General features: G+C 30.9%; 1 protein-coding gene across 4 annotated transcripts in view; it reads left to right on the top strand.

Annotated features, from left to right (window-relative positions):
- The window catches only part of LOC107449707 (amyloid beta A4 precursor protein-binding family B member 1-interacting protein), a 65504-nt gene that overhangs the window by 10628 nt on the left and 27281 nt on the right, over nucleotides 1-27595 (top strand). Inside the window, exon 1 of one of the 4 annotated variants that reach the window (XM_071183010.1) lies at nucleotides 15316-15670. The exons of 2 other annotated variants lie outside the window; for them this stretch is intronic. The gene's annotated coding sequence lies outside the window, so the exon portion shown is untranslated. Of the gene's footprint in view, nucleotides 1-15315; nucleotides 15671-27595 lie in introns of those variants that run through there. One more of the 4 variants, XM_043039784.2, reaches the window with a different exon arrangement.

The following is a 27595-nucleotide window of genomic DNA, read 5'->3' as shown; positions in this document are numbered from 1 at the left end:
TATCGCTTAACGTGAAAGGAAACCGTACAGATAAAAAGCATGTGAATAAAATCCCAATCATTCATTGTGAGGAAAGCTGTTTCTATTCTCTTCCTTTGTTAGAAGTAGGAGAAGTCGAATGAATAAAATAATTAAAATTAAGTAGTTTAATAAAATAGTTAAAGCTCTTAAGCTTATTTTAATTTGTTTTGCTCATAATAGTATTGCTTGCTTGCATTAATGAAGAACATAGCATGTATTAATAGTACGTGATAAACAGAACCTGACAAAGGCAGGGGCATACGGAGCAGTTGCCCCGGGCACGACATCAGAGGGGGGGGGGCAATCGAATTGAAAATCCTTTTCAGATTTCCTTCATTAATGAACTTCTAAACAAAATATCAGTATAGTGTAAAATCCGTCAGTTTTATTTTAGCTTTTTCATTGATCTATCCTATGAGCCCAAAAAATTTATATTTCGTAAATCCATGACTTTCTAGGGCGGAATTCAGCTATATTTTCGCAATGACGTTGGACAAATTTGGCCAATCAAAAGCCTGTATTTTTACATGTAGCAAAACACGATATGTTTACAAAAACACAGGCTTCTGATTGGCTTAATTGAGCCATCGTATTTTCGACAATTTTGCTAAATTCCGCCCTAATGTCAGCAAGGATATGAATTTTTCACAGCTAGATGACAAAGTTCACAGAACGATATTTCGTCTGACGATTGGAAAGGGGGGGGGTTAATAGCTATTTTAGGTTCTAGTCAATTTTCTTGTTATCTACGTATAATGAGGTGAAAAATTTAAATACCTACCTAAAGTTCAAATCTTCATTACTGAAGTAGTGAAGCAGAGGGGGGCCCCCAAAGAAGTTTTTGCCCCGAGTCCCAATTAGGCTAAGTCGGGCCCTGGTGATAAATTTTCTTCATGTTATATCGGATAAGCCGAAATTCGGTTAACGTGAAATAATTATAATAGTCCTGCCGATTTCGCGAGGTTCGACTATATAACTTCTCCGCATTTGCATTGCACAAATTTTTTTTTTTTGAACAAATTTTAAGTCAGCACTAACTTGTGCGCAGTCACTTTTTTTTTACCCGCTAATAAATACGAAAGACCAGTTACGTAACACAATGAAGTAAACAAAGTTTTTTTTTATTGCAATCAGATGAGAATAAAATTGAACGCTTTCTGCCGCAGGTGGAAGTGTGGGTAGGGGGAAGGGATGGAGAAGAAGTATCATCTTCTAAACAGTATCAAAGAACTCACCTTGAAAACAACCTAATCCAATGATCCGCATTTACGGATCGAAAGGGGTGAACGAACGGTTCCGTTGCCATGGCAATCCTCCCTGTCCTGCTACTATCTCTGACTTTTTTTAGCTGCTTCAGATGGAGCTAAACCAGTTTGATGACCGTTCGGAAATATTGGCGGATAAATAAGATCAGATAGAAGAAGAAGAGTACGTTTTCGCTAAGTTTAGAAGATTCAGTTATTATTATTTTTTCTTTTCTTCATGCAATAATATCTGAAAAACTTCGTTCTGTGGGGTTCTATTGTCCGTATAACGTCTTGAGACTCGTGTATTGGACAACAATTGATATAATTTTATAACTTAAATAATATTTTAAGATTATTTTTTCTCTATTTGTATGAATTTACAAAGCAGTTGCCAAAATACGAATATAATACCATTTACTCTCTTTGTTCGGAGTTTTTAATTACAATGAAAAAATATGAGAAGTGTTAGTTATTTTTTGGACAGTTTTATTGCATACATATCTAATATTTGAGTAATTAAGAATATTCATAATTATTTTATTATTATATATTATTGAGCCTCGATGGCACAGTGGTTAAGGCACTAAACTGGCATTTTGAAGAACTGAGGGGTTCGATCCTCAGTGGAGGCTTGAAGTCCACCCTGCTTTAGATCAATGGGTACCAACTTGTCTGGAAAGTAAAGGCGGTCTATGCGCAGTGTTGAGCACATTGCCACAATCACGCCTGAAGTTGGTCATGAAATTGTGGAGCCTTAACCTCTATGATCCCTCCCCGGGCCCACAGCGGGCTGTTGCGAGAATGTTCCTGCTTTATATATTATTATTTGAGTCTAAAGGAATTTGGTTCACGAACGAATCTCAAAGAAATGTCAAAAAATACACTATAAAAGCAAAAGAGAAAAAAAAATCGCATTTATGAGTTTACTTTTTTTTAGACTACTTATTTATAAGAATTATCACATTTCTCGAAGCTTGGACTTAGTGAGATTTCTAATAAACCATTATTTAATTAGTCACTAAGGGATTCCCGCCCCCCCTTTTTTTTTCTAAATCTTCTTTAAGAGAGAGAGAGAAACAACTGTCCAATCACAAATTTATCGAAATTAGAAGGGACTAACTTTTAAAAATCCGATTACGCAGTTGTGATTTTAGTTAACATAAAACAGCAGCTTATGATGTAAAACAAGTAGGGGAGAGGGGGGCACATGTGAACAGGGGGCACATGTGAACATGGTATGTTTTACCAATATGATTTGAAATAAAAAATCTCGAAAAATTTTCAATTGATGGCAGTACTAGTCCTACCTCTCCGAAAAACTTTCAGAACAATGAGACATTTTGTTGGTCTATTCTGACAATTTCTTTGTATCAGCTGGTGTTGCATATATTATAATCGCTCGCTTCTCNTTTTACCCGCTAATAAATACGAAAGACCAGTTACGTAACACAATGAAGTAAACAAAGTTTTTTTTTATTGCAATCAGATGAGAATAAAATTGAACGCTTTCTGCCGCAGGTGGAAGTGTGGGTAGGGGGAAGGGATGGAGAAGAAGTATCATCTTCTAAACAGTATCAAAGAACTCACCTTGAAAACAACCTAATCCAATGATCCGCATTTACGGATCGAAAGGGGTGAACGAACGGTTCCGTTGCCATGACAATCCTCCCTGTCCTGCTACTATCTCTGACTTTTTTTAGCTGCTTCAGATGGAGCTAAACCAGTTTGATGACCGTTCGGAAATATTGACGGATAAATAAGATCAGATAGAAGAAGAGTACGTTTTCGCTAAGTTTAGAATATTCAGCTCTTTTTTTCTTTTCATGCAATAATATTTGAAAAGCTTTGTTCTGTAGGGAAGGAATCGTATGTTGCCCGTATAACATTTTGAGACTCGTGTATTGGACAACAATTGATATAATTTTATGACTTAAATAATATTTTAAGATTATTTTTCCTCTATTTGTGTGAATTTACAAGGCAGTTGCCAAAATACGAATATAATACCATTTACTCTCTTTGGTCGGAGTGTTTAATTACAATGAAAACATATGAGAAGTGTTAGTTATTTTTTGGACAGTTTTATTGCAAACATATCTAATATTTGAATAATTAAGAATATTCATAATTACTATATATTATTGAGCATCGATGGCACAGTGGTTAAGGCACTAAACTGGCATTTTGAAGAGCTTAGGTTCGATCCTCAGTGGAGGCTTGAAGTCCACCCCGCTTTAGATCAATGGATACCAACTTGTCTGGAAAGTAAAGGCGGCCTATGCGCAGTGCTGAGCAGATTGCCACAATCACGCCTGAAGTTGGTCACGAAATTGTGGAACCTTAACCTCTATGATCCCTCCCCGGGCCCACAGCGGACTGTTGCGAGATTGCTCTTACTTTATATATAATTATTTGAGTCTAAAGGAATTTGTTTCTCGAACGAATGTCAGAGAAATGTCAAAAAATAGTGTCGAAATGTCAAGAAATACAATATAGAAGCAAAAAAATAATAAAAAATCGCATTTATGAGTTTGCTTTCTTTTAGACTACTTATTTATAAGAATTATATCACATTTCTCGAAGCTTGGATTTAGTGAGATCTAATAAACCATTATTTAATTAGTCAAGGGATTTATCCAAAGGATTCCCCCCCCCCCTTTTTAATCTTCTTAGAGAGAGAGAGAGAGACAACTGTCCAATCACAAATTTATCGAAATTATAAGGTACTAACTTTTAAAAATCCAATTACGCGGTTGTGATTTTAGTTAACATAAAACAATAAGCAAACAAGTCAGTATGATGCAAAATAAGTATAACTAAGTAAGTAAGGACACAGTATAACTTACAGGTCCGTGTGATCATTGATAGGAGTACAAATTCGATCATAAGCTTCTCTCTTTGAACTTTTTTTTTTTAAACTTCACAGAAAATAAAAATTAAATTATGAACTCTTTTTATCCTTCTTATTTTACCTTTAACCTTTTTCGTATTAGTTTAATTTGTATTAAAATTCAGAAATTCAATTTATACATAGTTTTTTTTCAATTTAAAAATATAATTTTTCTTTGGCTCCTATATGTGATTCTGTTTTAGATCTCAATCTTAAATTACTAAAGTAATTAGGAAATTTATTGATTTTTTCTTAATTTTAATCTTGACAAACTTTTTGTGTTGAACACACTTTATAATTTGTATTTTATAAGCAGGGTAATTTCTATTCAGTTTATCCATTATGTTACCATAAATTACTCTTATTATTTTTTAAGGCGTTGCACACAAAACGAAAGTCACAAATAGGATTTCGAGTTCCTTCAGATTCTTCTCAAAAAAATAAAAAAAATTAACCATAATTTTCTTTTCACCTATCCAAGCTGTTCCCAGTTAGTGAACATTTATGGTATTAAATACGATTTCGAAATTTAACATTAGTTTATCAATTCTATTACAATAAAATTACTCCTATTAGTAGTTTATGTGCTATTCAAAATCCTTTTGCTGGATTTTTAAAGCCTTTCAGAATTTATTTTTTTTTTATCTTGAAAATTTTTGTATTTGATACATCGTCACAACACTATAGGAGTCTGTAAAAGAAAAGAAAAAAAAAATGATTTTTGTAATGAATTTTGAAACAGTTTTGACTAACTTTATATATATTTTTTAAAAACTTATTCTACATATTTTAATCTACCTTTTATCATGTTACAAATAAAAAAATTTAAAAATTACCGCTTATATAATGCAATGTTTACAACTTACTTTTAAAATTATCTATTACTTTCTGTACTCATGAATTGGAGAAAAAAAATCCTCCAAATTTGATTCCGATTTATTATTTTTTTAAACTACATCAATGTAGCTTTCGTCGCACGTAGGACAGAAAAAATAAGTTTCTTTATCGCGAAATGGCGGAGTTAAAGAAAGTTAAATGTCGTAAAATATGCTACATTTTGTTGGATTTACCCTAACTAAACTAGTCACCCAAATTAAGAAATCCCTATGAACAACGAAAACTGTATTGATTGTAAATGTTACCGTGGCTGACCGAAATCAAGAGAATGTCGACTTTCACCGGTGAATGTCAACAATCACATTGTCGCTTTGGTGAATGTCCAAAATATTTGTTATATTTGATTTGAGATTAATTTATTTGTTGATATTATTATATTTATTCGATATTTTAATATCGACTGAGGATAGATTGGGAGAAACATCAGTGTTCGGAGTACCGGTTAAATGCATACTGGGCAGTGGCACTTGACCTTAAAAAAACATTGATTTAAGGCATACCGGGGAAATGCATACTCAGTAGTGGCACTTAACTAGACCTGGTATATCTTTCGGACATTTACCAAAGCGACTATGTGATTGTCAGCATTCACCGGTGGAAGTCAACAACCACTCATTTCTGTCATTCACAGTAACGTAAACTCGGTGTCAAAATTTGAAGTAAATCGGTTGAAAATTTTGTTAGTTAGAGACACAATAAGTATCTAAATCGGTTGAAAATTGTGTTAGTTAGAGACACAATAAATATCTAAATCGGTTGAAAATTGTGTTAGTCAGAGACACAATAAGTATCTAAATCGGTTGAAAATTTTGTTAGTTAGAGACACAATAAGTATCTAAATCGGTTGAAAATTGTGTTAGTCAGAGACACAGAGCAAGTAAGTAAATCGGTTGAAAATTGTACTAGTTAGAGACACAGCAAGTAAGTATATCGGTTGAAAATTGAGCTAGTTAGAGACACATTAAGTAAATTGGTTGAAAGTTAGAGAGACAGCAAGTAAGAAAAACATAGTTTCGAGTAAATTGCGTTTAAAAGTTTTGTGATCAATAATCCATATAAATACCTAAAATTTTGCAAGTGGCTATAATGCATGGATACCAGGTCCATACGATGCATCTTCTTCGCAATTTCAGGACTGCTATTATTGCCTTCTTTGTTGTCGATTTATCCTCAAGTGACACCTTCATATGTTTTTAAAGTAGCAGTAGATATTCTGAGGTCATCTTCTCTTCGAGCATATTTTGGCTGCTGGCTTACAATGTATTTTTAATTGTTCCATAACTGTCAATAACCTGTCATAACTGTCAATAACCAACCCTTTGCAACCTTCATTAAAAATTATTTTAGCTAAATAAGTTGCAATTTCATTAATTAATTCTTACGCCATTAATTAATTGCGCCGTTAATTCTTACCATTTTATACCAAGCAAATGTATACCGGGCAATGGCACTGACGGTGTACCAAAATAATTGATGTAGGGCATACCGGGCAAATGTGTACCGGTCAGTGGCCCTCAACTGGACCTAGTATATATTTCGGACATTTACCAAAGCGACTATTATTTGGCTGCTGGCCTACATTGGGTTTTTAATTGTTCTATAACTGTCAATAACCCTTTGGAATCATCATTAAAAATTATTACAGCTAAATAAGTTGCAATTTCAATTATTTATATTTAAGGCGCCATTAATTCTTACGTAATTTAAACAAATTATTTCAGTAAAATAGTTAAAAAAATAATATTTTACAAAAATATTTTGATCGACGTGAGCAAATCCATCGATCAACTGAGCGCACAAGTTCATTAAATGTAGATTTTGATCATGGAAGTTAAGAAAGTTACTTTCTTTAAACTTTACAATAATCCTCATATATTAATTAATTTTAAAGAAATATCTAATTATGTAATAATAATTATTTAATTGCATAAATTTTGCTTTAAGTAGCTCGAACAGAATCGGTCGTTTTTCTTTTATTTATTTACAACCGTCGTTGAACTGCCGACACGATTTTGGGTTTAGGACTACTAATGTTCAACTCCGTAGCCTTATAATTTCAAACCCAATCCATAAGACAAGGAAACTCCTGTATCGAAGCATTGGGAGAAATTTGCCTTCGAGGAGGAATTTTTTTGATGGAACATATCTGCATTTGCGTTACATGAAGAGGAAAACCACGGAAACCTCCCACGATTGGCCTGCCGGCAAGGGGGCTCCAACCCATGATCCGGCTACCGTTGAGGATATTTTACGTCAGCACTGTGGTCGGTGCAAGCCGGATGCGGAATTCGTATCGAGCAGCCATCGCTGGGATTCGAACTCCGGTTCACCTCATTGGATGGCGAACGCTCTATACCCTGAGCCATCACGGCTTGTCATTTCCTTTTGTTCAAAAAATGATATGCTTTTCATCGACGCTCTTTTTTTCCGAGTTTTTTTTTCATGTGCTCTTTTTCCTCGCCTTCCATGTGTAAAATGAGAGCTTTCATTTATTTTGTCGTTTGACTGTTCCTGTATGAATTGATAATTTAGGGCATTGAGGAAAAATAATTAAATTTTCTTGTCACAGCTACTGGATTCACAGAATTCCAATTACCTTTGGACAGCTTAAAAATAAATGCTAATCAGAATCTGTCTTAAATTCTTGCTTGCTTTTTTTGCAACAGGAAATGGGGATAAAAGTTCTGAGAAAAGAATTTAGGTGAAAATGAAAGAGGGGAAAGTGTGAGGCTGACCAATAAGGTCAGGGGTCAAGGTCGGAAAGATAAAATCTACCCCTTGATTCTGAAAGAATGTGAAAGGGATGAGCATAAATTGAGTTTTGTTTTGGTCTTAGTTCTCTCTTTCGGTATAAAGTATTAAAAATAAAAGGCATAAATATCAAGTTTGATTGAAGTGTGTTAATCGGTTAAAGGGTATTTTTCAAAGCTCCTTCGCTAAAGAAAATAAAAAGTTTAACCCTAATTAATATTTAAAGCAAATATTCCGTTGCCCCATCTAAAAAAAAAACTATGTTAACATAAATGCGCAAAAATTAACGCAGGTTTAAAGTCCGTGCATTTTTATTGACCGGAAAATCACGTGGTATGATACAGTTTTTCCTCATTCATTTCCATATTGTTTCGGTTATCATCAGCATAAAATTAATAAAAGCCATTAGGGATTATTTTTCTATGAATATTTTTGTACCCCTAATTTAAAATTATTTTTCTGTACTGCTATTATTACTCTTTTAATTCAAGAATTCAAAACTAAGAGAATTGTTATTTTTTTTATTATTATTATGTAATTCTTATTATGTTATGTCATAATTTTATTATTATATTAATTCATATTATTATTATGTCAGTATTATAATGTAATTCTGAGCTACATTTTAAGATAAGGTTTTTTAGAAACGTCGTCTAAACTTATTAACCGTTTTACAATTATTATTTTTGTGCAAATAGCATTAATATACAGTTATAAATTACAGTTAAAGAGATCTGTTAAATGATTCAAAACTTAATGATCAGCTTCATGTACGATGAGATGGAAGATAGTATTTAATATGTCAGCCCATTTGGTAAGCGAAAATATTAAATTACTGTTGTGAACTCATCATATTTGTTTGAACAATAGAATGATATTTTAAAAAACGATTTCTGAGAAAAATTACTTCTGTTCACCAATAGCCCTTCTGTCTGGCAAGAAACAACAATTATTGCGAAGCAATCATCGGGGTTGTTGAGCGGCGCGAACAGGAGCTTAGTCCCCTAGTAAAATAGTAAAATTCCAAAAATGTTCAACTATAAATTAGTTTCTATAATTTAGTGCTTTTAATTGCGTTCATGAGTAAACATGATGCGTTCAGTAACAGACTTTTTTCCTTTCACATTTTTTATCCTAAATCTGTGTGGTTAATTTTTTATTATTATTTCTTGATTTTATAAAAATAGTAACATGTTATTTAAGGTGTACATTTTTAAGATAAAATTAAGAGACAAAAAATACACAAAACATTAAAGCATAAGAGATAAAAAAAAAAGGAAATATTTTTCGTATTAGATAATGAAACTATTTAACAAAATAAGTAAAACAAATTATTTTCTTCGTTTCTGACTTAAGTTCGATAAGGAGTAAGGACAAAGTTGAGTACAAACAAGGGGTAATCTTCTATCTTCTACCAGAGGTTGCATCAGTGCTGGAAAAAAAAATCTCTTGGGGGAGAGGAGTGTCTTTGAGTTTATAATGCAAAACTGAATCGAATATTTTTTCGACTACAGTTCAATATTATCTTAAAAATATTTAATACACAAATAGTCATTAGGAATTTACGAGAAGTAGTATTGTTTAATTTATAATTTATAATAAATGTAAAAAAGAACTCCTAAAAAACTCTAATAAATCTCTAAATTACTATTGTCAATTGTTAATATGCAAATAATACTTTTTAATCTAGTGTATATTCTTTAATTGTATTCCAATGAAACACTAATCAATTTTTATTATATTTTTAATTAACGGCAAAATAAACCCCAAGCAAGACTATTTTTTAAAATATATGATATGCCTCACAACAAGGTATACAAATTTAAAAGCATAACTATTAAAAGTTCATTCCCTAAAACTTCAATTTAATTCTTATGTAACTAATTTTTAAAATAATATCTAATCATATTCGAATAAATATTCAATTATTTTAAATTCGGTTTGTTCTTGTTTTCCAGTAGCGCCATCTATGGTCAAAAATTCGACTTCTCCCACACCCATGTATAGGGCGGACCCATTCATATATCCATTCATTTATCCTCAGATCGTAATTTTGTCCTGAACCAAAGAATGATCGATCTCCAATTCAGTACTTCCAGAGGTATAATTTGTTATGGGAACGTGGAGGATTTTGTGACACGACAGATTTAACGTGCACCAGTCACGGGGAGTCTTCGGCCGGCTGGATTCCGATAATACACAAAGGTGTATCAAATATGACAATTGAGAACTATAAATACTAAATATCACGATAATTATCAATTACATAATGCATCAAAAAGATTATATCGCGAATATTATGCATAATTATAATTATTGAATACAATAGTATGGTGAATGTTTATAAATTTCAATTGGGTAATGAAGTATTGTTCAATGTAACCTCTACTAAGTAATTTAGATATAATTTAAATTTGAAAAATGTTCTATATGCTATTAAAATTTCGATATTTTTTGTCATTTGTATCGATATTTCCCTGTTTCTGAATTATTTATCCTCTTCGTCTTATTTATTATTATTAGTTTTTAAATATTGATGTTGTTTGACAGTATATCGCAATCATTGTTGAGAACTCTATTATCAAATACGATATTATAACGATACTAATCGATTATATAACAAAAAGTTAATATCGTGAACATTATGCGCAATTATATAATTATTTTGTACAATATTATTACGAATATGAATCTTGATGAACTTTATTTGAACAGAGAAATATTTACTTATGTTGCCTATGTTAACTATTTTATAAACTAGTTAAATTCCAAAACTGTGATATATTGTTGAAATATCAATATTTTTTTTTTACAATAGTATCGATATTTTTATTTCTCTGTCCCTGGATTATTTTTCCTTTTATTTACTTATTCTAAATATTTTATCGCGATTTTAAAATTTGTACTTGGAGGACTAGGGGGAGATTTCTGTATGATCTGTGGCAGAATTATCCGGGCAGCGGCTTGCGAGAAACTAAAAAAAACATCACAGAAAGGGACCAACTCGAAAGGTATAACTCGTAGCCACCCATAGGCAAACATCTACATGTTTTTTTTATTTATTATATTTTTTATTATTAATAATTGCAAGTTTAAAATCTATTTGGCATTTTGGCGATTGTAGTTAGCGCGACAGATAGTCTTCATGTTGGCGACAGATAGTCCCAAGACTAGTCTTAATGTTGGCGACATCTCGAAAAAGCAGTCCCAACACAATAGTCCTTATAAACAATAAGTACCGAATTTATATAAAATTTTAGTAATACTTTTAATTAATTTTTTTCCCCATCAACAACAAAAGTGTATAAATTTCCCTCGACTTAGGAGCATTTGTCTCCCTTCCTCCTGATGCCACCACACTTTTCAGCTAATTATTAAATTCTATTCTGAAATGAAAACACATGCGAATCCTTACTTCCTTTTCAAAGTCTAGATTACTTTGTTATCCTATTAGGATTAGGCGAGGAAAAGCAATCTTCATTTCCTGCTTTCTATTTGCCGTCCTTCTTCAGCCATATTATGGATTGGTTTATTTTATTCTATTTTCTTATTGAAACATCTGTAAGAACAGTTTTTACCCCACAGTATCTTCCCTCCTTTTTTCTAAACACGGTGGATGTTTTACGGTTTAACAGAATTGTCTTATGTTCAGAACTATAGGCTCTCATTACACAGACAGCTGGTTGCCATTCGCAGTTGCATCGGGGACTGTTCAAATAGTGCTGATTGTCACGCGACTCGACTGCTGTACCTGTAATTCTAATAATAAAGAGAAGTAATCAGTATTACGGGTACATTTTAATCATTGCGACATTAAAAAAGAAATCATTGGCATGACATTTAATCGTTAAACTTAACTCCTTAATAATTATTTAGCATTTCTTTTTTATTTTTCGAAATCGAAGGTGCTCGTCTTTGTAATTCGGGTAATTTTTCTTCTTTTTTTTCCCTCCGTGATTCAAGAAAATAGGAATTAATTAAATTAGAAAATACCACGATGTGTGGATGTACCCATAAATACAGAGAGTTTTTGAGAATGTATCTCGATATTAAAATTAATACCAAACGGTTATATCGTTATGCATCAACCATTACATAGAACATTACATTACCATTACATGCAACATTACATTTCAATAATTTGATAATACATTTATCTTTTTAATATTTTTCTATGTGTTCTTTATTATTGAACCGAAACAAACCATTTCTGTTTTTGTGCATTATTTAGGCTTTGTTCACGGTTTTTGTTTCATTAAAATTTCAATCAAATTGGGGATAAGAATAATAAAATAAATAAATAAACGGTACTTATCGTTGCTAAGTAGTACCTGTGCTCTTCCGAGTTGTCGTCCACAAAATCTAAGTCCCTTTAACCGATAATTACGATTTTTGATATCGTGATATATTTTGATGAAATATCGATACTTTAGAATATAACGAAATATTTTTCCAAATTCAACTAATTTATGTTCGTTTACATTGGTCAACAGTTTCGTTACACTAATAAAATTTAACAACACGCAATAATTATCGTAATCAATAATTATCCTTGACATATAATAATCACGATATTATCTTTTTTGATCTGTAATGCTATTAATAATGATTACGGTATTACCGTATTCGATATTTGTTGTTGTCACTAATAATGGCAGCATTGTCGTATTTGATACATCTATGTGTATTATTGCCATCTAGTAACCTGTGGAAAATAGAATGTGGCGTTGTGTGTTGGCGTACTTGTTTTCATGGTTTCTGTAGTATCAAATTTTCTTTTAAATAAAGTGTTTAGTAATAGTAATAACAAATAAGAATAAACTAATAAGCTACAGAGGCTCAGAGTCAGAGCTCTCGCCTCCCAAAGAGGTAGCCCAGGTTCGAATCATTGCGATGGTTGGTCGATACGAAATCTAGTCTTGACTATCATGGACGTAAAATATCCTCAGTGGTAGACGAATTATGGGTTATATATATTATAATCTCCTTGTCGTCAGACTAACCGAGGGAGGTTTTCGTGGTATAGTGGTTTGACGATTGAAAAATCGCTTTGGCGTCGAAATAAAACAACAGTCAATAAATTGGGGTCAGGGAATGAAATGTTTAAGTTCTGAAAATAATTATTAACGAACGAGAATATTTGCTTTAAGAACGTCATTCTAATTTCCCACCTTTCCACCGATAAATTCTGAAGTCTCACAGATTGAATAATATTATTTTTATTGTGTAAATAAGCTTTAATTAATCATTAATTTAGTTTTCTTTCTCATCTTTGGTTGCTACGTCAATTTAAAATTTCATGGCAAATATATAGTGGGTTTATTTGCTAACCTTGGATAACTTTTTAATTTGTACAATTTTTAAAAATTGTTAAAACACGTTTTTTTTCTTTCCTTTTTTTAATTATTTATTTTGAACGGTGACATTTAATGAACCACTTTTACCCTCCTTCAAAGAAAGTGGTCCGGTGCTTGTTGGTCCGTATAGCCATGCCCAACTAGAAGGTATAGTGGTATAGCGGTAGTCCGTAGGTATAGCCATGGTATAGCGGTAGTCCGTATAGTTTACTTAACACTAAACGTTCAACTTCATTTAATTTTTATTTCTGTAATTTAAATCTTTGTAAGGACAATTTTGAGTCTAAAAAATTGTACAAGTTTTTGCTCGTTAAATTTGAATATTTGCGATACGTGAGAACTAAGGGGCAAATACCAAAATTAAAACTCCATTTAAAAGATTTAGTTCCCTTTTTTTAACAATGTAATTTGGGCAAAATATTCGAGTTGTTTCATGCGTAATAATTTCATGTGTAATCATCAGGATTTTTTATACGTTAATATTGATTTTTAAATATTTAATAGTTAGAGTTCAATAAATATAAAATGAAAATAAATAATAAAATAAAAATTAAAAAAATTAGAATTTAAAAAAGAAAGAGAACACAAAAACGATGAAGAGCTTTTAATTTTTTTCCTCGCAACTCTTATGGCTACTATACGATGTTTAGAAACAAAAACTAGAAATTTAGTAAATACTATGAGAAATTTCGGCCAGTATTTGATTGGTCAAAATCTTTCAAGCTGAATTTGATAAATAACCTTATTTTCAACGATGGTTGTTTAAATTAAAGTGTATCTTTTTAAAAATATTCAACAAAATTTCAATTAAAATTAATAAATAAATGAATAAAAAGCTAAAAATACAAAAGTATTTATCAAAATTAGTTCAAAATGAAATAGAATAGTCGTTTTGGTTTGGTATTTCTTCATCTACTTTCGTTGGCTTTGCACAATATTATTAATATTTCGTTAGCTTCGCATTCCTTATTAAATACTTTTTGTTAAAATAAATTAAGGACAAAAAAAATGCCTCCTATTTATGTAATATTTTAATTTGAAATTTTGTAAATATTACAAAAAAGTAAATTATATAGAATGGTGTTTCAAAATAATTTCAGCTTCTAGATTACCATGTTATGTTGTTTCTAATATCACTTGCCAATCCAGCAAACCCTTCTTAATGAGGCAGAATCCTGTTTTTTAATGTCGTCATTTATGTCCAAGAATACGATTTCAGCCACACACATGACCTCTTGGACATGGTACCAGCGCCCTACCAACCAGTCTATCCCGGCCTCATCATATTATAAAATGCAGGATCATCCTTAATATATATTTTTAGAATCCTTGGTAACAATAAAGTCAAGAAAAGTATACACTAATACATTACGGATTAAAAATTAAAATTTAAGCAAGAAAATTAAAATTAAACGAATGAATCACTATCGAGGATAACGAAACTGAAAATATCAAAACCTGTTTTATTGCCAGAAGAAACAAAGAAAAGTTAGATGAAAAATAATTGTTTGAAATGTTGCCAGATTTTCGGTGGACAATCAAAGAGGTTTTGAGGATTGAGAGGAACGACAACCCTTCCTCTCAAGTGATTCGTTTGAATAAGCTAAGTTTTATCTTATTTATAAATCTTATTTATTATGATATGTTTTATCTCATTTATTCTAAATAAAAAAAACGAAGCTTTTAATCCTTAGTATTGGAAAAACTATTCATATTGAGCAAAAATTGCTTTTCTTCTTGGTTTCAAAAACTGTTTTAAGACATAGAACGGAGTTGAACATCTTAATCTTAATGTTGTTTTAAAGTCTATCGTAATTTAGTTTAACTCCCGTAAACCTGAAATCTATTCTTCGATATGCAAATTTATCACTTAATTTAAATATTAAACTCTCAAAAAGACAATTTTCTTTGTCCTAAATTTAGTTAATATTTTGAAATTTGACTATTTTTCTTAAGTATTTTTTCCCGGTGTTTTTTTATTTTCCGTCCACTAATAATCTAACAGTATTTCACACACACTTCACGTCCAATGATTGAAGTTAATCATTTATTTATGAAAAAAGTCAGACAAAGAGCTTTTAATATTTTCTGCAATATGTAAAGAGTCCCTTTAGAAAACGGGGAGGGACCAATGTACCCATGTGCTCTTCGCACTGCAAGCAACGCTTAGCGCCCGACAGTGGACTTGTGAAACTTGTCAGGGTGGTCGATTTTCGACCTCTCCCTATAATTCATTGATCTGCTGTGGTTTCTATTATATTCTCCCGTTTTTTTGTTACAAATCCTTGTCTCAGGGTGTTTAGTGTTGAAAAGGAAATTATATAACAAGAAACAAACAATTTAGGATGTGATATTTGTTCATAATCTTTGGATATAATACAACAGTATGCCGGGATTTGTAGATGAATGGCGGTATTTTCATAGATTACGCATGCGCGTGTTGATCTGCGATAATGTTCTCGGATGTATCATTTTGGATTAATTTTATTAACTCATAAGATTCAAAGGTAATTATATTTTATTTTAAATATGTTCTGATTCTCATCATTACAGTATATTTGGGTTTTCAATGTATTTTCGGAATAGGAACCTATACAAATTTGTGAAAAACAGATTCTTCGTTCTTATTATTTAAATAATACTTCAATAGTTTTTCTTTAATAGTTATTTTTTAAAGATGGACATTAGTTCTCATAATAATCATTCCATACTAGCCAAGTTAATTTAGTATCAATAAATTTTTATGGTGTTTCTTAATTTACTAACTGTATGTATGTACATGTTATAAAACAATGAAACTTAAGAGATGAAACTAAAATTTACTGAAAACAATTTTTAAAATCACAAATAGTAAAATTTATTTAAAACTTATGTAATAGGTTTTTAATTAATTCTTTTCGATAATCCTGTACTAATTGTGGTTTTAAATATTGTTTTCTCTCTTTCCGAGTACATATGTTTTATAAACTTAAATATTAATTAATTTGTTGAATTAATGAAACTAATACCCATTTGGAAGTTATTAATGTAAATGGTATTGTAGTAAACTTGAAAAAGATCTTGATTATAAACACTTACCTTTATTTTAACTTCAATAATTTAAACATGATTTGAAAATGCATCTTGTATTTTATTTAATTATACTTTCGTTTATTAGTGAGTGGAAAAATCTATATTTTGTTTATGTTATGAATATTCTTTTACTTGAGAAAAAAATAGAAAGTTACCAAGAGGTATGAAGTTATATGTTTTGTAAATCATAATTGATGTTTCAGATTATTATTAGTTATGTATATAATTTATTTTACTATTTTAAAGAGTTTACCAGCTCGTTCAATCGTAATAAATTGATACAAATCTTTTCCAGACTTAGTTTCAATACAGACTGGTTTATCAATCAAAGTTTAAAACAACAATAAATTCTCTTAAATGTCACGTAAAAAGGCTTTTAAAAAAAATCTTTCAATATACGGTGATTAGAAAATAAGTGCAATATTTATTAAAATGTTAATAAGGTGATACATTTTACCAGAGTAATAAGAATTAAATTATTGTAGATGGACTTATTGTGAAACAATATATTGGCTAGCCACAAATGTGTAGGATGAATAATGGTAAACCGCAAGAAAAAAAAACAAAATTGTGTTTCAAAGCTTTGGAAAGTAGACTTAAAAAAAATTAAAGCCATATCTTGTGCTTATAAGTGTTTTTCTATTGTTCTTTTTCTTCTATATTCTTATTGTTTTCTTTTAAAATACAGAATTTTCTTTAGTCACTGCTGTTAATGTCTTTTGAATCCTTGTCAAAAATGGAGTAAAAAATATGCACAAATTAATATTGAACCAAAGGAAAAACAGTATAGAAATCCAACGAATTATTATTGAAGGAGACGAAATTAAAAATATTAAAACCGGTTTGATTGCCAACAAATCTGATTAGATGAAAACCAAACCTTTTATTATTATTATTTTTTTATATTAATAATTGCTTTTCAAGCGTTCTCTGTTCCGTTTGATAATGAAATAGGTTTTGGTATTTTTAAATTTCGCCTTTTCCGTTTATAATTCGAAAAGTTTTGAGAATCTTCTTTCGCAAATATATTGTAGTTTCTTCACTGTAAATTCTTAAAAAAGAATCGACTTAAAAAAAGGGGTAGTAACCAATAACTGGGCGCTTATTTTTTTTTATTTCGATCTTTATAACATTAAAAAATTAAAATTAACAAGTCTTCATGAGTTCATGTTATTATGTACGCTCTTTGAATTGTTATTTTGCGTGATATTCGCAAATTTTGAAATCTCCCGAAAAAGAATTGTAAGGAGCGGGAGTTTTTTTTAACACAGCTTTGTAAACAATAAATGTTTACATTATTCCCTCTTTGCGCTGCTCTCGCCAGGCACGCGACCATTTTTTTTAAACTTCCAAACAAGAACTGCGCACGTGGTTCGTCGACGTTTAGTAAAAACCAGATATTTAAAAAAAAAAAAACTTTTATTATGTTGGCTAATTTGAAAATGAGTAGGAAATTGAGAATGAGAATTTTTTTTTTAATTTGTTTGTTCTGTTAGATTGTTTTAAACTTATGCTTGAACAATGGACACTAAATACTTTGTGTTGTCGTTTGATATCTATTACCGTTTTTTTTTCTCTTTTTAAATAGGTCAATAACTATAAAGCTGTTTTTTTTTTTCAAAATGGGAAACAAAATTAATTACTCATCTGGTGATTCTGCTCTGACTTACGCAAGCTACTGCTTTTGTTGTAATTCATGGCTTTTAAAACCTTAAAAGAGATACGATAGAAAAAGCTAACGCGCGCCAGATGTCAAGAATTAGGCCTAACAATGTATAATAATGAATTCTCCCCTGCACGTGTCTCTTGTAAGTCAACACCCCCTCTTCCACGTACCCTCCTTCGAACGCTGAACCCTTGATCGAACAATTTTTAATAATGAAAACAAAAGGAAAACAATTGAAAGATCGAAACCTTGGCATAGTTAGCATTTTTTATTTTTAATTATGCTGTATTACTTCTATTAATAGTTAAAAATTCCATAAAGTATCAAATTAAAAAAAACTCTTATTATCTTACAGTTCTTATTGATTTGAGATCGCTCGCAATGGATAGTAATGGAAATAGATAGCTCAATGCATATTATCCATTGGATATTCATGTAGTTTTATATATATGCTCTTTTTGAAATGAAGCTCTGAAAAATGTAATCTTCATTCAATTAAATGCTGATTAAAAAATCAAATTTTAAATATACGACTTTTTAAAAATTTTTTTAATTCAGAAGCTATCTGATCTCTCAAATTTTATATTTTGTTATTTAAACAGATATTCTTTAAAATGATGTAAAAATGTGTATAATTCTTTATTCAATTTTTTTTCCGGACTATTACCAAGTAAAGTAATACGAAATAATTATTACATATTTTTTTCATGGAATTGTCTTTGTTTGTGCAAACGAATTTTATAATTGTATGCAAAAATTTTTCGATTTTCTAAAAAAGCTCTAGAGATGTGAGTGATACGCTAAAAGTAAAATATAATGAAGAAGCCAGAATTTTCCATCTCTCCCCTAAATTATTTGGACCATAGTTTGAGGATCAAGAATCCAAATCTGTCGTTAAAAAAAGATACGTTTATTCAGGGAAAATACGTTTTTTATAATCAGATTTCGTAAATTAAAGAAACGATATTCTAATTTATTTGAATATTGACTCTTGATAGAAGATGTTAGAAGAATGACTCTTTGTACGTAAAAATCCGATCATTAGATCAATGGTTATTCAAGTTTTTTTTTTCCTTTCTTTTTCTCATTTAGCGCACTGTACATTTATCAGGGGTCTGTCCAAACATTTTGTGAAAGGTCCTGTTTTTGTAAAATTGTGAAAAAACTACTCATAATTTGTGAATATAAAATAAGCGTTATGTCACATTCTTTCAACTAGGGTCCAGCTTTTGTGAATTTGTGCAAATAGGGTCCTGTTATTGCAAAAATTGCTAAAAACCTTTTCAAGAAGTTTTTAAATTGTAAATAAATACAAGATTCTGCTCAACAATTGCCGTTACTAAATTAGAGATGCAACATACAAATATATGGTATTTAGTCTATACACTGCTCAACACAGAATATTCATTTCGGACGAATAATGGAAACAAAATCACTCACATTTTTAATAATTTCAATTGACATATTTTAACTAACACCAGGGGTCTGTTTAGATCTTAGTCACAAAATATCTTTCCATAAAAACGGACCCTTCACAAACTATTTTAACTTAAAAACGGACCCTTCACAAAATATTTTAACTTAAAAACGTACCCTTCACAAAATGATTTTTCTTTTAATCGGATCCTTCACAAATTTGTTTATCTTCATTATTGTTNCACTGCAATAATCGAAAAGTAAATTCAGGCTGATTGAATAATTTTTCGAAAATTTTTTAATCAGTTGCATGGTACTTGGTCCAACATCAGAAATGGTTGACTTTTCTCTCAACTTGACGGTACAAATTTCAATTGAATAAGAACATAAGCAGGGGTCTGTCCAAACATTTTGTGAAAGGTCCGGTTTTCGTGAAATTGTGAAAAAATTACTCACATTCTCTCAACCAGGGTCCGGTAATAGCAAAAAACTTTTTCAAGGAGTTTTTAAAATTGTAAATAGACGCAAAATTATGCTCGGGACTGTAAAATTTTAATTAAAAAAATTAAGTTCTCATTCTAAATTAGAGATTAAACATACAAATATTTGGTATTTAGCCTATACTGCTGAACACAGAATATTAATTTCGTCTGCCGAAGAAATAAACTTAATTCGTTTACATCCATATTGTTTTTTGCCCTTGAAAGGGTTTATTCGATTAACAAAATAATAATGAAGACAAACAAATTTGTGAAGGGTGAAAAGAAAAATCATTTTGTAAAGGGTCCGTTTTTAAGTTAAAATATTTTGTGAAGGGTCCGTTTTTATGAAAAGATATTTTGTGAAGGGTCCGTTAACGGACCCAAATTTCTTCTAAACAGACCCCTGGTAATGTATCACTTTTAATGTGTTACACATTCAGTAAACTTAAACAATTCTTAAATTTATAATATTTTATTTAAAAAATTGCCAGAAATTAATTTTTATTTACATAATATTCTATTAATTAATTTTTATTTACATAATATTCTATTAATTAATTTTATGAATAAATATAAATTGATCAATTATTTATTTTAAAAAAAATATTTATATAATTTAATATCAATAAGAATATGCACACGATGTTTGTAAAAGTAGAATTACATTTGGAATTTAAACTTGGGAAACTTGGAAAACTTATTTCGTTTCGAACTGTTTTTCTTTTTATTTTGACATTATCGTGACAAATTTTGGTTTTGATATTGATATTGGTGACATTATCGTGATAAATTTTGTTTAAATAGGTCAGAAAATGATGGAAACTTGAAATATCACCCAGCACCACCGAAGATTTGACTTCTTTAGTTAGACGAAAATGGATCGAAATTTTGATTGCAAAATTGCATTGTTACTAAAGCGAATGCAAGTTAATAAAAACGTAAATGATCATGTTTTGTGTGGTGAAAATTTGTATGTGGTAAGAACTGAAACATGAAACCGCAAATTATATCAACGCCAGGGCTTTCTTTGATTGTGGAGCCACGTTATCCACATGCATAAAAATTAATTGTCCATAAAAATTCTTAGAAAGTTGCGACTGTAACTTCAAACTTTAAGGTCGTTTACCAAAGGCTCCTTCGTAATATTAAATGATGCTTTTTTGAGAATAATATGCTATTTTTATAACTGCTGTGAGTTTGTTACTGTTACGAGTGACTGTTAGGTCAAGTTTAGCTTATCTAAAGCCAGCGCTGTCTTATTTTGAAAATGGCGCAAAATGTCAATAGCCACAAAGATAGCCACAGTTATGTGAAAATGAAAAGCGTTTGTGGTCTAATTTTTTAATATTTAAAAACTCACCCCAATGCTGCATTACTTGGGCTCATGAAAAGTTGCAAAAACAGAAAATAATGAAGTGCTTTCGATGATTTTCATGTAGGAGAAAAAATGTCGCCAAATTGGTGATTTCTTAAAAACAGTTTAATAACTTTTAAAATATTAAAGTTATTTGTCTGTTATAAAGCTCAAATAATTATTCACAGCAAGATTATATGTATAGTTTAAAATCATCGCATTGCTTTAAGTGTAAGGCACTTAAACTATGGTTTTTTTTATTTTCTTTGGCGACAGAGCTTCGAAAAAATTTCGTTAAATGTGCGGTTAAAATAAAACAACGAAGTTATAACGAAGTTATAAGTTTGAATATAAAGTTAACTCAGTTTTAAATTGATTTAGATATTTTGGGAAATGTCCTGTTATTGTGAAAAATCACACATGAAAATCTTGCTTGTCTTTTCGTTGTCTTTAGTTTCTCTGTTTTTTTTTTCTTTGTTTATAATCTATTAATAGTTTTCTGAATCTAAAATTAGCATAGAATCGAACTCTTTTCTCCTGTTTTAGTTAATGCTGTATGAAAATAAGGTTTTTCTTTTGCTGTTTTTGCGGAAAAACAGTATAACTATATATTTTTGTAAGAACTCTTAGTTTTAAAATTATAAATTAATGATATCATCGATTTTTTATATTTAATTTATAACCGGCGTTGAATAGCCAACCCAATTTTGGGCTTAAAACTACTAATGTTTAACTCCATAGCCTTGTAATTTTGAACCCAATCCAGAAGACAAGGGAACTCCTTGATCAAGTATTGGGAGCATTTGCAATCGTGGAGAAATTTTCGAAGGAACTAATCTACATTTGCGTTACATGGAGTTGAAGACCACGAGAACCTCCCACGCTTAGCTTGACGGCAAGGAGACTCTAACCCATGATCTGTCTACCACTGAGGGTATTTCGCCCCCGTACTGTGATCGGCGCCAGCCGGATGCGGAATTCGTATTGACCAGCCCTCGCTGGGATTCGAACCCGGTTCACCTCATTGGAAGACAAACGCTCTATCTCCTGAGCCATCGCGGCTCTGATATCATAGATTCGTTTTTTCAGTGGAAGAATTTTGTAAAGAGTTGATTAAAGAAAAAAAAATGCCGCCATTACAGCGGCTTTAGAAAATTTTCGCCAAACATGCTCAACAACTTCTCGATTTGGCATGATTCTCACTTTCCCTCCAAACTCAAAGACTATATAATGATATAAAGAGAATTTTGGCACATTTATAGACAAAGGTTTAAAGAACATTTTGATATCACAATATTATTTATGTTCTTATTATTTTTTGGGTTATTTTACGGCGAATTTGAAGCCTTCTCTATTGCGCCACATAATTCAGTTTTGCGAAAACAATAAGCAGGGAAATCAGGGTTTTCTCATTAGAACCCTGAATATATTCAATGAAGTGTATGTCCCAATTTGTGCAAATTGAATAAAATTTTGTGATTAAAAATGAAATTTTTTACGGTTTATTCATTACAAAATTATGAAAAATGTTTTATTCCTAGTAAAAAATTGAAAATTTTTTTAAAAATCCTATCAGTTATTTTTTACGTACATATAAGTAACATAAAAAAATTTTAACAAAAATTTTCAAACCAGATAAGACTTAAAATATTTAATAACTAAAAAAAATTTCAGCATATTTTAATAAAAATTTAAGAAACCTGTTAATAAATGAAGTTTAAAATGTCAGCAGCATTTTAAGTACAGGTTTTTATTTTGAAATCGATGAAAAAAATTATTTATAAATATTATTGCATCTTTCTCTAATGTTTGCGTCACTAATTTCAGTCATTAAATCGCCGATTCTTTAGTTGGTTTCAGTTCTTGACCACGCTTATATTTCGGTACAACTAAGCCTACAAGAATACCATTTTTTTTCTTCTTTTTTTTTTTACATTCGTGTGGTATTACATAGCAATTTCTTTCTTTTTCTCTATACCTGTTTCTTTGGAGAAACTTTTTATCTTCTTTTCTTGACTCGAAAGTGTTGAAGTATCCCCGTTTCCGGTTTTTTAAATAGCACCGGAAAAGAGAACAATATCCTTCTATGGAGACCAAATGCAAAAATTTTCCGAATAGTATTTCTAGCTTCCATAAATTTCAGTGGTTTCACTACATAAATAAATACTATTTTATACTTCATCTCTTTAAGCGGTAACTTTAACATTTTTGTTTGAATCGTGTTAAATAAAAAATAAATTTGCTCGAAAATTGTTCTTTTGTAAAAATTCATTATTCCCAACAAAATGTTAGCGAATGTAAGTTTTAATAAAAATAAAGCTTAGTTTTTCTATTTTTTGTTTAAAAAAAACATATTTCTTTCTCTTAAAATATTTTGCTGAAGTTTAGTATGAAGAAAAGTTATGAAGAAAAATTTGATTTTTTTTTTTTAATATTCTGGTGCCGTTACCTCCACTGGTGTAAGAAATTAAGAGAATTTGCAGACTGGGTCGATTATCTCCAGAATTACAGGACCGATTTTAACGAAATTTGATTTGTACAACATACATTGACACAATACAAAACAAATAACCCTTCAACAATTGTAATACACACGCATGATCGTGCTCGTTGGAGTCTGAAGGTATGAAATTGCCTCAGGACAATTCAGGCCAATTGCCACAGGAAATGATAGACTGCCTTATTTCAATTAGGAAATCACGCTGCAAGACTTGTATATCTGGGGGACCATACCCCCTAGTAACCCATATTTTTTTGTTTATATTGAACCGTTGTTTCATACCTTCCGACTCCAACGAGTGTTACGAACGATCATGCGTGTGTATTACAATTGTTGAAGGGTTATTCGTTTTGTTATTGTATCCAGGGGTCTGTTCAGAAGAAATTTGGGTCCGTTAATGCAGTGATCCCCAACCCCCGATCCGCCGATCAAATGGTGCCGGGCCGCCCATTTCATTAAAACTGAATTTAAATTCCTAGATTTATACCCCAAAATAAAAATATCTGTGCTCAATTAAAATTTTATTTGTTTAAGAAAAGGGGCCCCCCGCAGGTAGTAACATAAATTATTTAGTATTCGTAATGCATCATTGTCTCCAATTACCCCCAGATGGAACCGTCTCATTGCAAAGAAACAATCTCAATTGATTTAAAGTTCTAGTAAGTTAAAATGTTAAATCACTTTATACTTATTTTTTGGTGTAACTGTATTTTATTTTGAAGGCATGTTTAAATACAATTAAATTAAATTAATAAATCAAAATAATCTAAAATATAAACAATCGACAAGTTCGCGGGGCACAAAAAAAAAAAAAGGCTTCTCTTGGTAACCACTGTTCTAGAGATAATCGACTAAGTCTGCAAATTCTCTTAATTTCTTACACATTTTGCACCCTTTTTTGCACGATCCTTGATCCGGTCATTAAATCAAATAAATAAAAATAAATCTCTAATTATACTGCGGGTTTTTATTTTTCTCTCTTTAAATTCCAACTGTACACACAACCAGAATCGATGGAAGAATAAAAAACATCGGTTAAAAGTGAACCCCGTTTAATTTTTATTTATTTATTATTATATATTTTTTTTTAAAAGCGGCATAGTGGGTGCTGGACTCTCTGCCCAATTAATGTTATGGGAGGTCAATTTCACGCTGTCTCACACCATTCATCTTGAGGTTTGCACTATTCTTCATTCATTAACGGCGCTTCTTTTTTTCCTTCTTACACTCACACTCATTTTTTTTTCCTTCCTCAATTTGATAACATGAGAGGAGTGAGTTTGGAGAATTGCCATTAAATGAGTTCATGGTTACGTGAAATAACTCTTAATTCGAATGCATCAGTCTTGTTACTAGGATGTAGTAAACACTGGCGTTTGTTTATTTAAAAAGAGTGAGGGAAATTTAAAAGGAATTAAAGCCTAGTTTCAAAGAAAGGATGAAGATTGAAATAAAAATTATGCCGCACTTTTGATTTTGCTGAATATAAATATACACGATGTTGTTGGATTCACCACGGGGAAAATTTCACTTGCACTGCTTTGAACAGAAATTAAAATATCATGGAAGTTGAGAGTTACGATTTCTGGGAGAAAATGGAAAAAACCGGACGGAATTAAAAAGACAGTGACGTTGAAGTTGACTTAACTTCAACTGTCGTTGCACAGCCGACCCAACTTTTTTTTTTTTGGATTTACAAGTAGTAATGTTCCACTCTGTATCCTTGTAATTTTAAACCCCAATCCAGAAGGCAAGGGAAATCCTTTATACTAGAAGAAATTTGCCTTCGTGGAGGACTTTTTGATGGTACTAACCCGCATTTGCGCTACATGGAGAGGAAGACCGCGAAAACGTCTCACAGTTAGTCTGATGACAAGGGGTCTCTAACCTATCATCCGCCTACCACTGAGGATATTTGGTCGATGTAAGCCGGATGCGGAATTCGTATTAGCCATTGCTGGCATTCGAACCCGGTTCATCTCATTGGAAGGTGCCTCCCTGGCCGAGCGGTATCGCCGGTCCAAACGCTCTGTTAAGCGTGGAGGTAGCGGGTTCGAATCCCGCCGTAACCCTGGATGTATTCTTTGTGATGTCTTTCTCTGAATTGTTCTATCTGTATTTTCTACTTGACAATGACTTATAAGCCTATGTTGAGCACACAAGTCAGCAAATGTATGTAATTTCAATAAAATACTCATTGGAAGGTGAACGCTCTATCCCCTGAGCCATCGTGGCTCAAGTTAAGTTGAGAAAGCAAAGCAAATATTTAATATAATTAAAATTATAAAACGCGATTATTATAGCACTTATTTATATGATTAGAAGGCTCCGTTCGCCAACCCCTGTAATTTCTTATTCTTCGTCATTTTTTTTACGTCATTAATTTTCTTAAAAACACATAGCATATGGTTTTCAAAATATACAATTATTGTAGCGCTATGTAAAAACATTATGATAATATATTAATCGTAACTAAATACACGGTTTCCTAGTTTTGAGGAATAATCATCTGAACTTAAACCTAAGGAACGTTAAATTACGAAATGTTTAATTACGTACTTCGTACTAAGGAACGTTAATCAAAAATTTAACATAAGGAACGTAATGTAACTCAATAGGAACAAATAAATTAGAAGTAATTTTACTCCTTGACGATATTTATAACAATTCAAATAAGGAACGTTTTTTTGTGGTCTATTTTTAAAAATTTCAATATAAATCCTAAGATTTATTTTTTATGGCAACATGTAATCTCTCTTTTTTGCTACTTTGAATTGACATCTACTTATTGAATGCGAGCTTAGAAAATAAAGATCTCGGGAGGGAATAACAAATTTTCTACAGCAGTGGATAAATAGTCAATATTTAAAGCAAAAAAGCTGAAAAATTCATGTTTTTAATAACTTTCAAACAAATTGGAATTTCGAAACAAAATTCGCGTTAAGTTCGCAAATAAAAATAGCACGTCAAATTTTATCTCTGTAATTGCATTTCAACGGGCTACAGATCGACCACTTGGTATTTTCTCTCTAGAAGTTGAACAGCTCGTAATTTTCAAACTTAATTGTCGAATGTTAAATTGTTATATTCCGTCGCTGTTCATTTTTATGCTATCCATCGTAATTTCAAATTAATAATTCAAATCAATAATTAAGAATTCAACTGCGCAGCAAAACTAAGTGTAACGTAAAGAAAAAAAAAGTAAGAGAAAATTTATGAAAAAGAACTTAAAATTTAAATAACTTTCAAACAAATTGAAATTTCGAAGGAAAAAAAAAATGTTAAGTTTCAAAACAAATATGGCCCTTTCAGACGCGTAATTTCATTTCTGTAGTTGCATTCCCATAACTTACAAAGAGACCCTTGGTATCAGTAGTCAAATTTAACACTTAATCAGGGGTCTGTCCAGACATTTTGTGAAAGGTCCGTTTTTCGTGAAATTGTGAAAAAATTACTCACATTCTTTCAACCAGGGTCCGCCTTTGTGAATTTGTGCAAATAGGGTCCGTTATTGCAAAAAAAAATTTTTTTCAAGGAATTTTTAAATTGTAAAGACATACAAGATTATGCTCAACACTGTAAAATTATAATTAAAAAAATTAAATTTTAAAAAATAAATAATAATTGCTGCTTCTAAATTAGAGATGCAACATACAAATATTTGGTATTTAGCCTATACTGCTGAACGCAGTACATTAATTTCGGACGAATAATGGAAGAAGCGTCTGCCGAAGACAAAACGTAACTCGTTTACATCCATCTTTCTTGTTTTCTGCCCTGGAAAAGGTTTATTTGATTAATACAATAATAATGAAGATAAACAAATTTGTGAAGGGTCCGATTAAAAGAAAAATCATTTTGTGAAGGGTCCGTTTTTATGTTAAAATATTTTGTGAAGGGTCCGTTTTTAAGTTAAAATATTTTGTGAAGGGTCCGTTTTTA

Source organism: Parasteatoda tepidariorum, chromosome 7, assembly GCF_043381705.1.
Source record: "Parasteatoda tepidariorum isolate YZ-2023 chromosome 7, CAS_Ptep_4.0, whole genome shotgun sequence".
Lineage (NCBI taxonomy): Eukaryota > Metazoa > Arthropoda > Arachnida > Araneae > Theridiidae > Parasteatoda > Parasteatoda tepidariorum.
The sequence above is the reverse complement of the archived record's forward strand: the minus strand, read 5'-3'. Positions and strand labels throughout refer to the sequence as shown.